At 39.1% G+C, this 19,669-nt stretch overlaps 1 protein-coding gene across 21 annotated transcripts in view; it reads right to left on the minus strand.

Moving 5' to 3' along the window:
* Nucleotides 1-19,669, minus strand: part of DTNA (dystrobrevin alpha) — a 344,311-nt gene that overhangs the window by 173,637 nt on the left and 151,005 nt on the right. For all 21 annotated transcript variants that reach the window (XM_032421478.1, XM_032421475.1, XM_032421479.1 and 18 more), the window contains exon 2: nucleotides 6,842-6,971. The gene's annotated coding sequence lies outside the window, so the exon portion shown is untranslated. The remainder of the gene's footprint in view (nucleotides 1-6,841; nucleotides 6,972-19,669) is intronic.

The raw sequence follows: 19,669 nt of genomic DNA on the forward strand, positions 1-19,669 counted from the left end.
GAAGGTAAATAGCATCCTGCAAACTCTTCTGGGAAATTAAAGGGGAAATCGGCACACAAAATGTAACTCAACAGGCAGGGATATAAGCTGGGGCTGTGAATAGAAGTCTTATTTTTTTCTAAGATACTATATATTTATTTTCATCAAAGATAGGCACTGTAGTGTGCACATGCTACTTGTATTCTTTTTTTTAATTCTTTTTCACTCTGTAATATGAACAAGTTATCCATAAAACAGCAGTAGACCAAAGACACCAGGCCTGTATCTTTTTGTTTTTTTAATAGATGGGGTATTTATAGATTTTACCATTTTACATTTTTTTAAGAAACAAATATGTTACAATCACTTTAGCTGTCATTTTTAGAGTCACATTCTGCCTGTCAGTGCCTGGACTATTCTGGTCTTCCCATTCAAGGGCAGTTTAGGGCTTTTGTGCTGGGGTCTCCTACATGTGTGCTCCAGACAATAAGCAGGATGTGAGCCGGGAAGGCATTTCTGCTTTTGCTCAGCCGTATGTCCAACACCTAGCAAAGCTCCTGATAGTTCTCAATAAGTACTTGATGAATAGTAAATCTACTTCTTTGTATTGTAAATAAAACCCAAATCAACCTTGTTTTCTTAGTCTTTCCTTACATGTAGAAACTCCTCTTGGAGGAAAATAAGATCAAGAATATAGTAATACTGGCTAGTTTGTTGTATGATGGACAGGAGTTAGGTGGTAGGAGACTCATCGAGGTCCTAGTTGTGACTTTGCTGCTAATTTAGGGGTTGTACTTAACCTCTCAGCCTCAACTTTCTCAAATGTAAAATTAAGACTTGCCATGGTCTCAATGTTTGTGTTGTCCTGAAATTCATATGTTGCAATCCTAATGTCCAATGTGATGGTATTAGAATGTGGGGATTTTGGGGTTGCTTAGGTCATGAGGGTGGTGCCCTCATGGGTGGGAGTAGTGCTTCTATAAAGGAGGCCTAACAGGGCTTCCTAGCCCCCCCTGCATGTGAGGACACAGAGAACAAGTGCCTACTTTGAACCAGGAAATGGGCCCTCACCAGAATGTGACCATGCTGGTGCCTTGATCTTGTACTTCCCAGCCTGCAGAACAATGAGGAATAAATCTCCATCCTTTATAAGCTACCCAGTCTCTGGTATTTTGTTATAGAGGCTTGAACGGAGTAAGACAGGGGTCCAAGTTAAATAATCTGAAATATCCTTTCTGATGCTTAAATCCTGTGATTCTAAGACATAATCTGTGGCAAATCAAAGTAGGATGTTACCTGAAATAATTATGCCTTCTTTATCTCAGGCTCCCAGGTGCCTAGCACAGAGCCAGGGAACATAGAGATGTGTAATATATATTTAAAGAACAAATGAGTGAATGATCATCATAGGTATAAATGTGGCCTAAACATCATCAGGATTTTTCACCAGTGGAAGAAACCCTTTTCTATGGATACTGACTTTTGCAATGAAAATGAAGTCAGAGATTGGTTTTTGCAAATTTTGAGTTTTACTCATACCAATTATTATTCTTATACATGATATTTGAATAGTGTGATGTTTAGAAAAATTCAGAACACACTTATGTACTCTTTTAAGAAGGGCCAACTGTGTCATGTCTATGGAATTTTTTATTTTGCATCCCAAACAAACTTTTTATAATTAATTATAAATATTCATTTCATAAATATTCTTAAGGAGAAAAAAGGAGACAGAAATTCTTGCCTTCAAAAGCCCCCAGCACTAGTGGTATTTTACCTAACGTATAGCCCTAAAATTCTATCAGTCGACAGCGTTAGACATCATTTCCGAGCTTAGGCTCACATCAGTACGTGAGGTTTTTGCATAAGTAGTCTCAGAACCACAAGGCGCTGTACCTTTTAAACTCTCGTTGAACAGAAATAGTGCTAATTTTAGCATGAGCCTAAACACAAACTTATTTGCCAATGAGAAAAAGATCTGTAGACTTATAAAGAGCTTACTCCTCAGGAAATATTTTAAATGGAAAATTCTAGCATTACCTTACATACATATTCTTCTTCTCGGATTAAATTGGAAAGCTCTTTTAGTGAGGCAGTTTGCTGCAGTGAAAAGATATGACTTCACACTCTCATTCTGCCACTTAGGAGAAATGTGACATTGGCAAGTTACCTACGCTCTTGGAACCCTAGTTTTCTTATCTGAATAAGGAGGGAAACAATAGCTAATTTGAGAGGATATTATGAAAATTAAATTAGAGAATGTTCATGGAGCATCTGCTTTGGTGCTTCGCACAGTGGCACCAGACCCCCTCTGTAAGGTGCCCTGTCCCGAGGGAGCTCTAATGCTGGACGAAGTACTATCATCTTCACCACACTCGAAGCACTCAAGCATATTTCAAACTATGCCCTCCAGACTTCATTCAAAACCAAAACAGGAGACCGCTGTGAGCTTGGCACAGGTGATTCAAAGATAAAGAAAAGACTTGGCATTTGTCCTTGATGAAAATTTTAGAGGGAAGATAGACAGATAACAGGAGAAATGGCATGAGGCTGTGAGTGATTGAATGAGATCCCTTTTCTTTCTCTTGTCTACAATTGGAGCTGATCTGGTAATGGCCGAAAGGGCTATATGAAGTCAGAGAAAGACCGATGATAACCAGGGACCCAGGAGGAGGTCATCACTGACTGGGATACTGCAAGTCCCTGGAGAGTGCCTGTGTGCACTTGGGTGAGGGGTTTGCAGAGGAATAATGAATAGCAGGAGCATCTAGGCAGAGGAACCAGCATGAGCAAAAGTAAAAGCACAAAGAGCACAGCTTAGAGAAGGCAGATCGGATGATTCCTGTGCTAGCAAAGATCAACTGATGAGGGGTGAAGGTAGGCCCTGAAACTCAAGAGGTCTGTTGTGCCTGTATTATGACACACTAAGGAATACATGAGATGAATTTTGTTCGCAGTTGATGGGGCAGCCAGCACTGGCTTTGAGATCTAAGTGGCCTAGGGTAAGTAGATCATATTGGCTCCTGTTCAATGGGCACCTGTTATGTACCAGGAACTGTGCTTTGTTGTTTTATGGATCTTCTTTTCTAGCCTTCACGACAAATCAAACATAACTTTTCAGGGAAGGATCTAAGGCTCAGAGAGGTCAAGTAACTTGCTGCTCAAGATTACACGTTCTTAAATGGAGCAAATGAAATAAAAGGAGGAATAGGATTTTTAAAATATGAATTTCAGATTAAACCATTAAAGCATGGGAATAATGAAATTTGAGTGTAAATTAGGAAGTTGATTTAGACGGTCATGTTTTAAAGAAAAGGAGAATAGGAACACTGAAAGAGGGAATTTGTGGTTCAAAGTGAGGCCATTCAAGATTAGGGTGAGATCTCTTCATACAGGCATGTTTTGAAATGATGTAAGGTTTTTAATAATAAAAAGTGTTGCTTCTGTGTTTGAAAGTTACTTCACGATTATATTTCACGAGAGAGAGTGAGCATAATAATTAAGTGTGCAGGGTCTGAAGCCAGACTGTCTAGATTTGAATTTTTACCCCCAACTTAACCTCAGCAGATGATTTAACTACACTGGGCCCTAATTTCCTTATCTTTAAATAAGGAGATATAATATTACCTATGTCATAGGATTGTTTAAGCATGAAATGAAATATATGTCTATACAGAATAGTGTTTGGCGTAAAGTAAGAATCAGTAAGCATTAGCTATCATTGCTTTGGGCCTTAGTCTTTATTCACCAACCATTTATTTAGTAATTATCTACAGTGAACCAAGGACTGGGCCAGTTTCCAGGAATCCCAAGATGGATTACAGATGATTTCTGCCTTTAAACACATTTGATTTTTTCCAATATCATACTCTGTGGCTCAGTAGAAATACTACTGATTACTTCTTGTTTAAAGCACTTTCCTGCACTATTTGGGCACCACTGATTTAAAATCTCCATTTACAATGTTGCTCATTAGTGTAAGGAATAATACCTCTGCTCCTCCTGCCCTTCGTCCAATATGGCATTAAGATCTGTTCAGCCTGAGCTATCTTTTATGACATGTTTCCCTTGACCTGCCAGGCAACATCATGAAGTTAGTGAGATTAGTTCGGTAGCCCCCTCCTACTTATGTGTACCAAATCCTCAGAAGCTGAGTGTTTGCACCACTCCCTTAGGAGTCTCTGGCTTGCTAATTCATTAGACTTATGTGTGATGTAGTATGTATTATTAATGGATGCATTTCTTTCCCTGAGAGTATTTTTTTTAAAATATGCGTCATTTCCATAAGCTGGAGAGAAATGTTAATGATTAGAATTTTCAGTGCCATACATGAAAATTGTTGGTAGAAGGGACACCATGTCCTTTTGAATGTACCCACAATACATTAAAATGGACAGATGAACAGTCACGGTAACCTCCGAGAAAAGACTGAAAAGGAAAATGTCTATATAAATAAATGAGAAGGAAATGCAAAAAGCAAGGTTTAAGCATTTAAAATAACCAAGTGAAGTGATTTCGTGAAAAGCCACTTTAATATCAAGAAAGCCCCTTACAGTGGGATTGTTGAGACAGTGGTGAATTGTTTACCTGCCCAAAAAAGACAGACACAAAGTGGCATCTGATCACTTAGCTTTCTAATAGAGCCTGTATTTATTATAGGAAATGTGAGCTGATCAGATCATGAGGCATCTTCAAGCAGCAGACAACCGTTACTGAAAGAGAGAGGTCAGATCCATAATCAAATAGAGCTGAAGCTCCAGACTTAAATGTGAATGCAGGAATGGGACTGAGGCCCTAAGAAGCAGTTCTCATCTGTACTTTATGAAATGAATTTAAAAACTAAAAATCATATTTGGTACATATCTGAGAATTTTTAAAAATATTTATTTATTTGAGAGAGAGAGAGAGTGTACACAAGTGGGGTGAGGCACAGAGGGAAAGAGAGAAGCAGACTTCCTGCTGAGCAGGGAGCCCAACTCCATCTCAGGGTCCTGGGATCACGACCTGAGCCAAAGGCAGCTGCTTAACCGACTGAGCCACCCAGGTATCCCCATATCTGAGAATTTTAAAATCTTCTATTACTTTGATATGCAAAATAAGAATATGACAATGATTTTGTTAGCAGCAACAAATTAATGCTACAACATTGTACAGCTTAGAATATGACTTTCAATATATTAAGTTAAATTTTTTTCAGTGTAGAAAAATCCAACTTTACATTTAACTTGAAATGTACCTCCTGAGAATCATTTTCCTTGGGAGAAGCAAGTAATCCCCGTTCATTTTTTTTCTAATACTTTTGGGAGAAATTAATGAAGGACTGGCTGGTCAATTAGAATCTAACCAAGAAAAGAGAAAACACTCTAAATATTTAAAACAGATGGAATTTAATCTAGAGAAAGGGTTACATGGATGGTGGAAGAATTGTGAGCTAACCAGGGGATCAACTGGGAGATCAGCAGAGGCAGGAAGCCAAAGGCATTACCACCCACAGGGCTCAAGGGAGAAAGGGAAGAGGTGATATTACTGTAGCTCAGAGCTCAAGGTCACTGGGGGAAGCTGGAGACAATGGGGTGAGTCTTGGTGGGAGGAAATACTGCCCATAGGGGTCAGTCCCCATGGAACCAATAGAGTAGGAGCGGAGTAAGGAACGGACGAGAAGGTAAAAACTGGCATAGACCAGCAGAACTGGAAAACAGTGTTCAGTAAATATAGTTCTCATTTCCATTTTCTCCTCCAGAGTGTTACACTAGGCAAATTGATTTACTGATAGTTTTAAAGGGCTCTAAGCTTAGCGCCTGGCAACTGTGTTCCACAAACATCTTGTAAATGAATGAAATCACCATTTTAGTTCCATATATAACCTCAATAAACCAAATTTACACACCCCAAAGATTATGAGGGAATGAGCACCTTCACTTTGAAGTTAATAAAAAGCATAAAGGAAGCATCGGTGTCTTCCAGATTAGATTAAAGAAAGTGGTCAATGCTCTGTCAGTTGCATTGTTCTATTCAGAATTGTGAACAGAGGTTTATTCTGACGTTCTGGAAATCACCATTCTTCAAAGTAGATGATACAATCACACTTTGCAAACTGGACTCTGGAGGAGGTAGAAAGCCACACAACTTCCTGAAGACAACCACCACTCAATTCCTCCATTCCTTTCCATTCTGCTGAGAAATGACAATGGCAGATTGCTGACTAATAGTAAAGCACCAATTTGCAGGCTTATGTCTTTTGTAGCATGGCAGGGTAATTATGGATGATGACGTAAAAAATATTTATCCATCCATTTTACGGTCAAACAAAACCAGGCTTAATGTATGTGAGCCCATGTGTGTGCTTAATCATATACAGCAGTTTAAAAACCACACCTAACCTAAACTATGTCCTACTTGAATTTAAGCAGGCTAAAATATCCCCATGGGCAGCCTCTGAAATGTTACCCTTGTATCACACACACAGACTTATTAATGATTAAACTGTCACTACCACCATCAAATTTTCCTCTAGTAGTTTTGCCTCATTCTGGCTTATTACTCTGATACTAAATACTTCCATATATTTAAAAAATTAGATGACCTTTAGAATTGAATGAAGTATTCCAGCATTTGCTTAATGGGAGCCAGGAAGAATGTCAAGGTGTCTGTATCTCATACCTCATACCTCAGGTGATTTCTGACAACAACAACAAAACCACGAAAGGCACAGAAACTAAGTCTTTCACCGTGCGGCCCCTCGCCGAAGCACAGAACACTGATAACATTTAACCCCATTTTCTTTTCGTGTAAAGGAGAGAAGCACTTTTAAGGGGAATTAGTGCAATGTCCATCTTAAATTCTTTGTTTCAGATACACTTACCTAAAATTCAGTGAAGAAACAGCATGAACTTTCCAAAACCATCTATTTTCTCTTCTTTGAAATGGCAGTTGACTATGGCATCTAAAGATTTCCCAAGCACTTCATCCAGGGATTGGCAAATCTTATTTATCTGCAATGAGAAAATATACTTTTATTTAGCTAAGCCACTTATACTTACATGTTTATTACAGATCTAGGACATACGGTATTTTACAAATCCCCTCATACACTAATAAGGGTCTGTAATACTCAACTCAGAAATTTGGTTTTCATTTACCATAAGAAATATTTAGAAAAATGGACATTTGTGCCAGAAGTCACTTTACAGATGAGGATGCTGAGGCCCAGGGGGACTGTCCAAGATTAAGCAGCTGGTTAAAAACAGACAGTGGCCTTGGACCTTGGGGTCCTGACATACGTCTTTAGTTTTATTTGATTAAAAACTCCCAAAGGAGGAAAACATGGAATTTTCTGTGTTTCCCAAGTAGGTAATTTTCTGGAATATTGTGTCACCATAATTTCTACCAAAGTCAAGGAAATTACAGCTGAGGTCAGAGTCCTCAGACCAGCATTTCCTTTAATGATTTAAGCCTGAGCAATCCTAAGTAGGTATCCTACAAGAGTCCACTACCACAAAGGCAACCTGACATTATTTAATGATATGTATGATTTATTACATTATGTAGTAATAACATAAATAATAAATAGTTCATAAAATTGCCTGTTAATATTTCTTAACAAAGCTGAATGATTTTCTAATCCTTTGCCTTCTGGGCAAACTCACAGAGAAGAAGTGGAAGAGAGAGGTTCAAGATGGCACTTCCCAGCAGATTCCCCAATGGTGACCCAGGCACCCGCTCACCATCTGCCACCAGCTCTTCTTTCCCACCAGTCTCTCTCATCCTTCCCTTGCCCCTTCTTCTCCTTACCAACTGCACAGGCTGCATGTTACTACCCCAGGTGCTGGCGAGCTTGAAGCTGCAGGGAGTTGAGGCTCAGGAAATCTCTCAAATCTTCCTTCCTTAAGATGAAGGAAGAGAGTGGGATGGGATCACAGCAGATGAAGGAGAGAAGGCGTCTGATGGCAGTGGGGGTGGAAAAGGAAGGGACGACAGGAGCCTAGCTCTGCACCCAGGATGGGAGAAAGGTGCCCCCTGTCTCCAGCCCTGTGCCTCCACTTTCCCTCCCTACTGACTTCTTCAACCCCGGTTCTTGATGAGGATGAGGATTACAGTAACTATGCTTCTGGCATCCTGTGATTTTAGGTTCCTAGAGAAAATTCTATACAGTAACTCCCCCTTGCTCTAATCCAAGTTTTCAGATATATTCATTTTTGGAGGAGATTATTTCACAGGAGATAAAGATATTTTCACGACATAAGGAATCCTTGTTCTGTGTCACATCAGAACCCAGCCTTCTTTCCCCGTACTTAGATTCTAGGTACAGACATGGATTTGGCATTCTTTGAATTAAATGTATTATTACAACAGTAGTACTTTCAAACATTTTTTTGTTTTCTTAAAGTACATGTTACTTTTTTTTTTTTAATTGGAGGTTCAGGTAAATTAGAGCCATGCATCTGGGAATAAGTTATGTATCAAAAATATTCTCTCTCCCTCATGAAGGCAGCTCTCTGAGCCCCAACATCAGGAAATAAAATGGAAATCTTACACAATCTTATATAATTTTCTATAAGACTATATAATGTATATCACACACATAAGGAAACTGACATCTAGCTGTACCTACAATAGAGAGTCACTCAAGATATCCTTTGGTATTGGCCTGGGGACCTCTTAGGATCGTGCTGCTGGTTTTTGCTCTTCTACCTGGCAACTTGGGGAAAGATGTTTTGCATTTTTGTTTTTTGTCTAGGTCCCTGGGTTATCTCAGACTGTAAGCGACTAGGAGTGAGACAATGCTCAGATGGAGATGCTGTGTTAAAGTACCCCATGGGTGGCTCAGGTTGCACCTTACCTGAGATCTATGACTTCAGTAAAAGTTGCACCTTGAATGATACCTTGCTTGTAAGCTAGCTGTCTTGCTTGCTATTCCTTCTCCACCTAGGAGTGGCCCTGTTTCAGCTTATATGTCACAGGCAGTGATCAAAAGCCGATGTTGAATCTGGAGGCAGCTCTCTCCCTATCCCTCTTGGCTTCTATCCCCCGTGACTACTCCAGAGTACGCAGAAACTGAATATCTATATTTCTTTCTGCTCTGAGCCGCAGGGTGATGGTCTCCCGAAGTGCCACTGAATTAAAGGCATCCATCCTACTCTCTCCTCTTGCTGCAGCCCATTGGATACTTGCAAAGCAAAAGTATCCCATGAACATTGGGTGGGAATAAAAAACAATACCTTTCTCTCTTCGAAGTCTTATTTAAATTCTACATCAGCTACCAAATTCTTGTTTGAATAACTTGTGACTAGAAATTAAAATTTAGTGTCATGAGATAAAATAAAGTACTCTTTTTTTCTCGCTCCCTGAAAAGCTTTCAGTCACTGTCTGGTTGAAGATAGGAGTCAGCATCTTACCACAAGAGAAAGGGGTATTTTGCTAATTTGGGGTGCCATATTTTATTTTATTTATTTATTTATTTATTTTGGAGTTTTAAACAATTTATTATTGTCATTCATGTCTCTAGATTTTTTGCATAATCCCCATTCTCTGTCATTTTCTTTTTTTTTTTTTAATTTTTTTATTGTTATGTTAATCCCCATACATTACATCATTAGTTTTGGGGTGCCATATTTTAGACGTACAGGTTGAGCAGAAGTGGAAGGAGGCAGATTTTTGCTTAATAAAATAAACCCCTCAACATAGAGCACACAAAATGGGCCACCTAAAAAAGATAGTAATTTTCAAACTAATGGTATCAACTTAACTGAAGGCTCAACAATCACTTGTGGGGGTGGGATTCGGTCAAGCACATGCATTCATTACACAAGCATGGCGGAAGTGGTCGCTCCAACTGAGAGCATGTGGGAGTCAGCCGGATATCAGACTGGGGTGGAGTTAGTAATCACATTTTTATCCACATTTATGCTCTTACTGATCTTCCCACCTAAAATAGCACTCCCTCCTCATGCTCTACAGCTCACTCTGATATATTCTCCTGCATAGCACTTCCACTATTGATTATTTATTCATTGTTCATCACTTCATATTAGAATATAAGCTCCACAAAGGCAGGAGTTCTGTTCACTGCTATATCCCTGATGCTTAGAACACTGCCTGATGCGGAGAAGGCCTGCAGTACTATTTATGGCATGAATAATACATATAAATTTACATTTCTCTTTTCTTATAAATATTTGACCCAATTTCCTCTTTCTTACCCCTATCAGTTTGCACCATGCTGAAAATAGTTTCATCACAGTTGGAAGAATTCAAAGGCCTTTATTCACATTGAAAAATAAAGAAACCAAGTAGGCATTTTATCTGTTTTCATTGTTATGTAGGAAAAAGTCAGTCTACAGGTTAAAAGCAGGATTGAAGATGGTGCTCTCCAGTACTTATGCTATAGTCTTCTTTTTTAGTTATGCTTGGGAGACTATTGTGCCACGAGTCTAATTTACTAGATTTCAGAGTTGGGGAGGGAGCCGGCTTTCAGATCCCTTTCAGATCATAGGAGGTTGGTTCCATGTTATGAGAAACAGCTATGGATGATGATGACCATAGACTGACAAGGGATATTCCAGAGAAATGCTAAGATGGAGAGCCACACTGCATTCAGAGACATATGAAACTTCGTCTTTTCTGGTGTTTGACATTGTCAGTTGGCATAAATTGTAGGGGCTATTAAAGGATTTTGGCTAAGAATGATGAAAGTCACTGAGAAACAGTATCTACTTGTCCAAATAATTTCTCAACAACTCACATAGGTTCTGTGACTCTTTGTTGTCATATTCACAAATGGCAATGCTAGGGTCTCATGCCAGTGCTGAGGCTGAGCTCAGGGTCCTGGCCAACCCTCTTCTGTGGACACAGCAACAGTCAGATCCTCAACAACAAAGAAGAAGCTAGAAGGGGAAGAAAAACAATCCCGAAAAGTCCCTGCAGCATCTTCTGGTGCTGTAGATAGGGGACTGAACTATGATCAGAAGTTGTGGTTTTATTTTTGTCTCTATACTAACTGGGTTTCAGTCTTCTCATAGTAAACTGAGAGTGTTGGTCTAGACCGATGGTTCTCAACCCCCGGGGTGACTCTGAACCACCCCAGGGACATTTGGTAATGTCTGGAGGTATTTTTAGTTGTGGAGGGAAGGTAGGTGCAATTGGCATCTAGCAGGTAGGGGCCGAGGATGCTGCTGAATGTCTTACAATGTACAGCACAGCCCCCAACAGAAAATAATTATCCAGCCCCAAATGACAGTCATGCCATTTAGAACCATCCGAACCCAGGTGTAGATGGTTCAAGTCCCTCTCTGTTCCCAATACCATTCTATAATTTTACCACTGGTCTCATCTAGACCTCTGAAGTTGCACAAGGTAAACCTAATTCCCCTTCCGAAGCTTCCTCCAACTCTACATATCACATCGAGCTCCTTCCTATACCCCCAGCTCTGTTCTTAGACGCCCTCCACCCCCAGACCTTGACGGTTCCACACCAGCCTTTGAGGTCCTTCCTATAGCCTGTGTCACCATGTAAAATTGCCAGGGATTTTCTGATCTCCCTGTAAGAACATGTGCAACCAGAGGGCAAGGACTGTCTTGTTTATTTCTACATCATCTTGAGCATGTCATCTTTCATGTGGATGATCCTCCTCATTAGATGTTTGTTTGAGTAAATGACTGCTGATGGAATAATTAGTGAGCACAAAGCTCAGCATTTTCTCACTCGGTATCTACACGGGCCTGTGATATAAACCTATTCAGATCATCTCACCAGATTATTATTTATTGGTTTAAGAATGTCAAAGTGCCTTAGGAAGCTACAGTAAGATGGATGTGGGGTAGACACAGACACAAACAGGACTAAATTGGACTAAATTGAGAATCACCGCAGACACAACAATAGTAGGGCAGAGTCAGGGAGAAGACTTCTGGGAAAGAGGCCTTTCTGGATGGCTTTAAAGGTGGGGACAGAATAGTGCTCAGGGGCACTTGGGCACCCTCTCTATTCTAAGGATTTGTTCTTGTTGACACAGAGTTCATCTTGAGAACCAGGCAGGTCTTGGCTGTTGGTACATATTTCCTATTAAGGGCATAATAGACTGTTGCTTCGAGCTCTTAGGATGAAGAGGCTGTGGCTCTGGGACAGTTGAGCTGTTCAGATCCAGTGTGGCCCTACCACAGAAGGACAAGATCACACAGCCTGGTGGACTCCCCCATTGGGGATTCTAGGTCCCCAGGGAAGCCCTAGTGAGCCTGGCTGCATCTGTCTCTATGAAGTTCTTACATCTGTCCAAATAAGGACATTAATCTAACTTCAGAGGGAGTCATGCACCTGTCATTTCTGTCCCTCAAATTATAGTCTAATGGTTGCAGAAACATGGGTTATACCTCACAATTTAAAAAACATAGGTACCTATACAGGGAAGGTAGGGTCCCTGCCAGGCTGCCCCTCTTCGTCACCTCCTTTCATACTCCCTCTAACACATCAGAAGACCACGAGAGAATATCTGAGCAAATGTAAGACAGCAGCTGGCTGTTCAGTTTCCCTCCTGATATTTCACCAACAGACAAGGATAAAACATCATACTTCATCACTTAGGCTAGAGTAAGATAAAGCAGAAAGAACAACGACATTTGGACAACATAGCTGTCAGAAGGAATGGACAGATACATTCAGCAGTAAATGTAGAATTTTTTACCCCGTAAAGCCAGAGACCTGCTGACATTCAGGAACTCTTAAGGAAAGACTATGGTGACTTGCCTGTCAACATCAGTTCAGCTGGGTATTCAGTCAACTGTTTTAAAGGTGCCAAGAAGGAAGAAGGTGGTTTATAAAGAATTTCTCAGTTCTGTTTTGTGTGTGGCATTTTTTTCAGAAGGACCGCCTTTGTGTTCCTTGCCGTTGTATCTTACCGTAAGGATAAAGCAGTGGCATACGCAGGTGATATTTGCATTTAAAAAGACATCCTCCACCCTGTGTGTTTAATGACTTGCACTGCACCTGGCCAGTGATCCTCAAAGGGGTTTAACCGCTAAGAACTCACTTGAGGGCCATGGCTTTTTTCTCTTTGAAAATAAGAAATGTAAAAAAATAATTAGCCATATGCTACTATTTATGAATAAACAAGTTTAATAAAAATGGATCAAGAGATGGCTGGAAACTTACAAAGTTATTTTGGTAATCAAAGTGATAACTTTCTTTTTAAGAAATGTGGAAAATATAATACATTATAAAGAAAGTTAATGTCACCCACATTACACTACCCAGAGGCAATCCCTGTGAAGATTTTATACATTTACTTCCAATTATATATATGCATATATGTATTTGCACACACATATATACACACACATAATTTTTAATGAAATTGAGGGATTATAAACCATATATAATTTTGTTGGAAGTTTTTTGTTTGTTTTACTTTTTTTTTCTATTTTTACTGATCCATACATATTCAGCATAAATTCCCCCCCCCTCAACTTTTTTTTAAAGATTTATTTATTTAGGGGTGCCTGGGTGGCTCAGTTGGTTAAGCATCTGCCTTCTGCTCAGGTCATGATCTCAGAGTCCTGGGATCCAGCCCCCCACCCCCACCCCGTCAGGCTCCCTGCTCAGCGGGAGTTTGCTTCTCCCTCTCCCTTTGCCCCTCCCCCTGCTCATGTTCTCTCTCTCTCAAAAGATTTATTTTTTTATTTGAGAGAGAGAGTGCTCATGCACACAGTGGGGGAGGGGCAGAGGGAAAGGGAGAGAGAAAATCTCAAGCGTACTCCTTGCTCAGTGTGGAGCCCAACTCATGGCTGGATCTCATGACCATGAGATTATGATTTGAGCCCAAATCAAGAGTCGGATGCTTAACCCTGAGCCACCCAGGCACCCCAATATTTCCCCTTTTTGGCTATGAGATTATTTCATCAAACTTAGTAATTAAAGGCTATGACATATATGAAAATATGGGACATCTGTAGTCACTAAATGATTCTTTAGTCTCTTTCATACTTTAACATACTCACATTCACACAGACCACATTTCTGCTACATTTCAAGGTGAGCCAGTAGATCATCATTAGTAGTGCTTATTTTGTTATAGAAACCTCTGTTGCACAAAACCAATGTATCCCAAAATTTCAGATAAAGAGGAGTCATTGTCCCAGAATACATGTGTAAAGAGAGTGATTATCTCATATTGTATCTTTTTTAAAAATACAATTGCAAACCAATGAGTGTCTCCTTTACTTACACAAACAATCACTAAACTTAAGTATCTCCAGTTTGCTTAGATGAAAATCTCAGTTCATGAATTAAGTAGAACATGCAACTAAAACAAAGCATAGGCAACAAGCACTCTATAGTGATGACCTCATTAAATCTTTAAACTCTCCATGTTGAAATTAATTCCAAGTAGGGCATAAAGATTAAGATATTTTTGCTGCCCAGGAAAAAAAATATTTACCCAAGATCACCAGCCTTTTATCTCTTGCATACAGTATACCTGCCAATTTGGTAAAAAAGAGAATTAAATTGAACTTGGAGGGTTAAATCAAACTGTGCCAAAGATGAATTCAATTAATTTTTAAGAAGACAACTTTTTAATTAGCCACATGCAGGTATATCATAGATTCTACTGAAATCTCCCTGGGAATACGTGACCATCACTATCTTGCTCAGATTCTGTGTTCATTCATTCGTTAAAGTGCTGCACAGTTCTAAGAGACTAATGATACAGTGTGATTTGGTGTGTGTCTGTTTGATTTTACCATGATGTAAAGATCAAAACAAATAGAAAAGAAGAAAGGAAAAAAAAAAGAAGAAAGGAAGGAAGAAGGGAAAGAAGGAAGTCATGAAACTGGATATAGGGGGAAAAAAACCAAAATTCAAAAAAGATTTTCTAGGACCTTAGCCAGTTATCTTAGTGACATTAAAAAGGGGGGGGGGCTGGATAGGGGAGTAAATGTTTGCTTGCAGAGTACCAAACCTCCCACAAATACCCTGAATTAATTTTTTGTACTAAGCACATGGAGTTCCACATTTTAAAAAAACATTACTCTTCTCTAATATGCATAAAGCCTAGCCATAAAGCTCATGCTCATAAAACAACATGTATGCAAATGCAGCAGTTATTTGGATATAATTTCAGTGACAAATTCTCTGGCATGAAAACCAGATTCTTATTTATTTATTTGCTTGCAATATTTCTTGTACATCTTGTTTCCCCAGAAACAAATACTTATGTGAATAATCTGGATGGGTCTTTTCTTAGACAAAGAAATACTTTTTTTTCTGGAAATCATAAAGGGAAAGAAGGATCTGATTCTGGGAATGAATGTTCAGGGTTTGCCCTTCAGTGATATATTTCTACCTTGACTGATGGCCTTGAATACGCTTAGAGGGAAGGAGTATTTTTTTTAAAAATGAAGATAAAAGATATAGCATTTAATTTGATATGAGTAAAGTGCCATGCCACTTTGAATTTTAAAAAAAAGGTACTATACACCACATCATAGGGTTCTCAGACATCTTGTTCTGAAAATCCCAAAGAGCTTTTGTTTATGTGTGTTAGATCTATCAACATTTACCTATTAGAAATTGATTTAAAAGAAGATAGCAGGAAGGGGAAAAATGAAGGGGGGAAATCGGAGGGGGAGACGAACCATGAGAGACTATGGACTCTGAGAAACAAACTGAGGGTTCTAGAGGGGAGGGAGGTGGGGGGATGGGTTAGCCTGGTGATGGGTATTAAAGAGGGCACGTACTGAATGGAGCACTGGGTGTTATACGCAAACAATGAGTCATGGAACACTACATCAAAAACTAATGAGGTAATGTATGGTGATTAACATAACATAATAAAATTTAAAAAAATCTTAAAAAAAAGAAATTGACTTAAAGTATTTATTTATTGACTTAAAATATTTATTTATAGATTTGTTTATGTAACAATGATAAACTCATTCGATATAACATAAATAATTTCTATTTTTAATAAAATAGCAATATTTTCCAAAACTAAAAATATAGGAGATGTATGGCATGGTTTTACATTTTGGGAAATCTCTTTAAAAATGTTTGGCTCAACAGAAAGAAGGTAGCTGGATTTTCATATCTGCTTTTGCATTTAACCTATGGCAATAAGCTGTTTTGGTTGAAGAACATGAAGAAACTCCACATTTACATAGATGTGCAGTTTGCAAAGGTAGCATGTGATAGCCTTTCAGATGACTGTGGATATTTTTCTTTGATATGACACTGAAACTCAGCAAACAGTTGTTTCTTAAAGGTGAGTTGCAGTGTGGAACCTGAGCCACATCAATGAACTTTGCATAGTCTGTGATGTTAAAATTCTTTATCTGTCTCATACTTTGTATAGATTTTTTTACTCTTGTATGATTTCATAACATTGGCTATTTGGGAAGTATTGGCTCACTGAGTTATGCAGATCTTCCAAACGTTGATGCCTTTCATTGTCAATGACAAAAAGTCATATTTGTTACTTTCACCATCAATCTCATCAGAAAAGGCTCTTAGGTACTGGGAAGCTGTCAAGATCACAGTGGCAGGTGCAAGCTTTCCAAGATTCTAATTTTTACTTCAAAGTCTGAATTTTATCATAGTCAGAAAATACTGTTAATTTTCTCTGACGTGACAGGCTCAGTTCATTCATTTTCAAGGAAATCGTTGCCAAATACCAGGTCTGAAGAACCATAGTTTGTCTGCCAGTTGTTCTTTCAAGTAAACGTATTGTTCTATAAAAGAAGTGGCTAGTTCAGTTTGCAAACCGAACAATTTTACTTGTAGGCAACCACTGTCCCTTAATATATTTTAAGAGCTTTATGCTCACTTCCCATTTCCCCACACAGAATATTAAAAGGATGTATACTTGAGTTTCAAGATTTAATTAGATTTTTGTTGTTGCTGTTGCTGACCCTTGCTTAGTTTGTTTTTTACTGTAAATGCATGGCAGTGAAGAATATAATTACTACCAAGACACGTTGGTGCCACTGTCTTGATTGTAATAAGGTGACAGTCAGTTTTACCCACCATTACATCTGCATCATCACTGCAAATGTCCACATGGTAAAAATAGCAAATAACATGTTAGAGTTATTATTAGAGTAGTTTGACCTCAAGGATCCCCTAAGAGTGTCTTGGGGACTTCACTTTGAGAACAATTGCCCTAGGAGGAAGGGAATATTGTAAGGAGGTTGAGTGAAGGCTCTGAGATTGAACAGAATCTCTGTGATATTGGGCAAATTACATAGCCACTCCAAGCCCCATGTGCCACACTTCTAAAATAGGAATAACAGATCTTACCTCACAGGGTTGTTCCAAAGATTAAAGGAGATCACTTAGTACAGCCCCTGACACATAGTAAATGCAACAGATGTTAACTATGATTGCTAATATTTATATTACCACTTGTTTTTAAAGAAATTATTTATTTATTTGAGAGAGAGCACAAGCGGAGGAAAGGGCAGAGGGAGAGGGAGAAGCAGGCTCCTGCTGAGCAGAGAGCCTGATGTGGGGCTCGATCCCAGGACCCTGAGGTCACAACCTGAGCCAAAGTCAGACGCTTACCGGACTGAGCCACCCAAGCACCCCTATTGCCACTTGTTTTTAAGATCAAGAAGCAATGAAGTGAGTAAATCAGAATATCTGTTGTACTTGTTGCAATTTGTTTATACTACACCAATCCAACTTTATTTCCACATTTCCTCTGTGGGTACAAACTGAATGCAGATGTGTTTTTTTGCCCCTACTATGTTGCATGCAAAGATTTGCCCTTCATATGCTGATTTTACAAATCCTTGTCTAGACAGTCATGAGAGATATTCCTTGGTAGTCAGAGTTAGTGGTGACAAATGAGAGATGGTATCTTGATCTCCCAATCCCTCATCATGTGTGGGAAGCAGATATTACCAATGGTTTATACTATGATCAGAAAGCTAGATCACAAGAAGTCAAAAGGACCCCTTCTGCTTAAGACCTGGAACAAACACTTGAGAAATGTCTTTCCTCGAATCCTTGCCCGAATCTCAGTCCTCTAGATTTTACCACTTTGTGGAGAAAATTGAATTCAAGGAAATGGACGCTAAGGAGAAAAGGGAAAAAGAGGGTACTTGCTTTAACAAAGGGCAAGGTGTGTGTGTGTGTGTGTGTGTGTGTGTGTGTGTGCGCGCACACACATATGCAAACACGTGCATATGGATCTTGTACTCTAACTAACAATAATTTGGCAGAGACTGAGTGTTGGAAAACTCTAAGCTCATAGGCCCATATAACTGATGGAAAAGGGGAAATAGGTGGGTATAAGTCAAGGAGACCTAGGCATAATATGCCAACATATTTTACATCTATGAGCATCTTTTACTATCTCAAAAAACTATGCTCTCACTCTCCTTGAAATTATAAGAGATTCACTTGGCATACGTTTTATTTTTACCACTTTTGATGGTGACCCGAGTAAAAAAGAAACCCAAGCAACAAAGCTTTTTACAACAAGAAAACAACGATGCACGCTTATTTATATGTGGCACATGATATTTGGTTTCAGTGTTGGGAAAAACAAAAGGGTAGTAGTGATGGAGTTGAAATGAAGAGCGTGTGCCCTGTGTAAGGAGAGCACCTCCCTCTGGCTGTGCCACATGGAAGCATGGACCCAGGATGGCCACATCTTCCTATTTTCAAATTCAAGATGGAAATGCAGATTTTTACATGAAATTTTCAAATTTATAAATGTTGCCTCAAACTGGATAGGACAAAGAAACCATGTTTGCAGGGTTTGCAGGCTGCCAAATTTTAGGTTTCTCCAAAGATATAATTTTATTTCCTTTCCATATCATGGGCCAATAAACTTGGCATTTGACTCACCTCTATCATCACTCATTGGGGGTTCCGGGGTGGGAACAGAGGCTAGAGAGGAGCCTTGATCTCCCCCTAGTGGTGAGAAAGTGCCAAAACAACTAGCTGAACACAGTTCAGCTCGAGTTTATGTGAAACTCACTAAAATCAGCAAAGCCGACTCTGGCTATTCCGTGTGAGATGTGAATCATATGGTAATTTTAATGTAAGTGCAGATTAGACTGTATAGACATGTATAGATGAGTCTAGTGTGAAGGATCATCTTACCCACTAGCCAGAGCTGTATCGAATAGTTACTGGTTAATTTGATCCCTGTTTTAAGTATTTAATAGTAGCTTAGTCTTTATTAATTAATGGAGAACATCTTATACACCTTTGCTTAGAAGTTTAATTTGAGGAGAGCATTTTTAGGGTGGGGAGTCGGATAAATTTTGCAATTTTGAAAAAAATTAAATAGAATGTTAAATAGGTCAGTAATACAGAGCTAATAAAGGTTCTTGGGAAAGTTGAAAAACATATCCCATGACAGCCTTGTTTCATTTGGACACCCATGTTGTCTTAGAACACCGTCCCCAAGAATTATATGCCTGAAGCTCAAATGTCAACTTTCAAGGATGGTTCCCTCTGAAGACTCATTTCCTTGCTGCTTTGCCCTCCTTGACACAGATAATTTAATGAACTGAAATACAATTGCTTTTAGAAGCTCAATACTTCATTATACTTTTGTTTTAAAAACAGTTTTCGAGTTGAGAGTATGTCAGCAAAACCAACCCAAAGAATGTGGATGTTGTTACAAGGTCAGCTTTTCAGAAGCTGTGGGCAGGCGTTATTGGCGTTCTGTCCAACAGTCACCAT

Source organism: Phoca vitulina, unplaced genomic scaffold, assembly GCF_004348235.1.
Source record: "Phoca vitulina isolate PV1807 unplaced genomic scaffold, GSC_HSeal_1.0 scaffold24, whole genome shotgun sequence".
Lineage (NCBI taxonomy): Eukaryota > Metazoa > Chordata > Mammalia > Carnivora > Phocidae > Phoca > Phoca vitulina.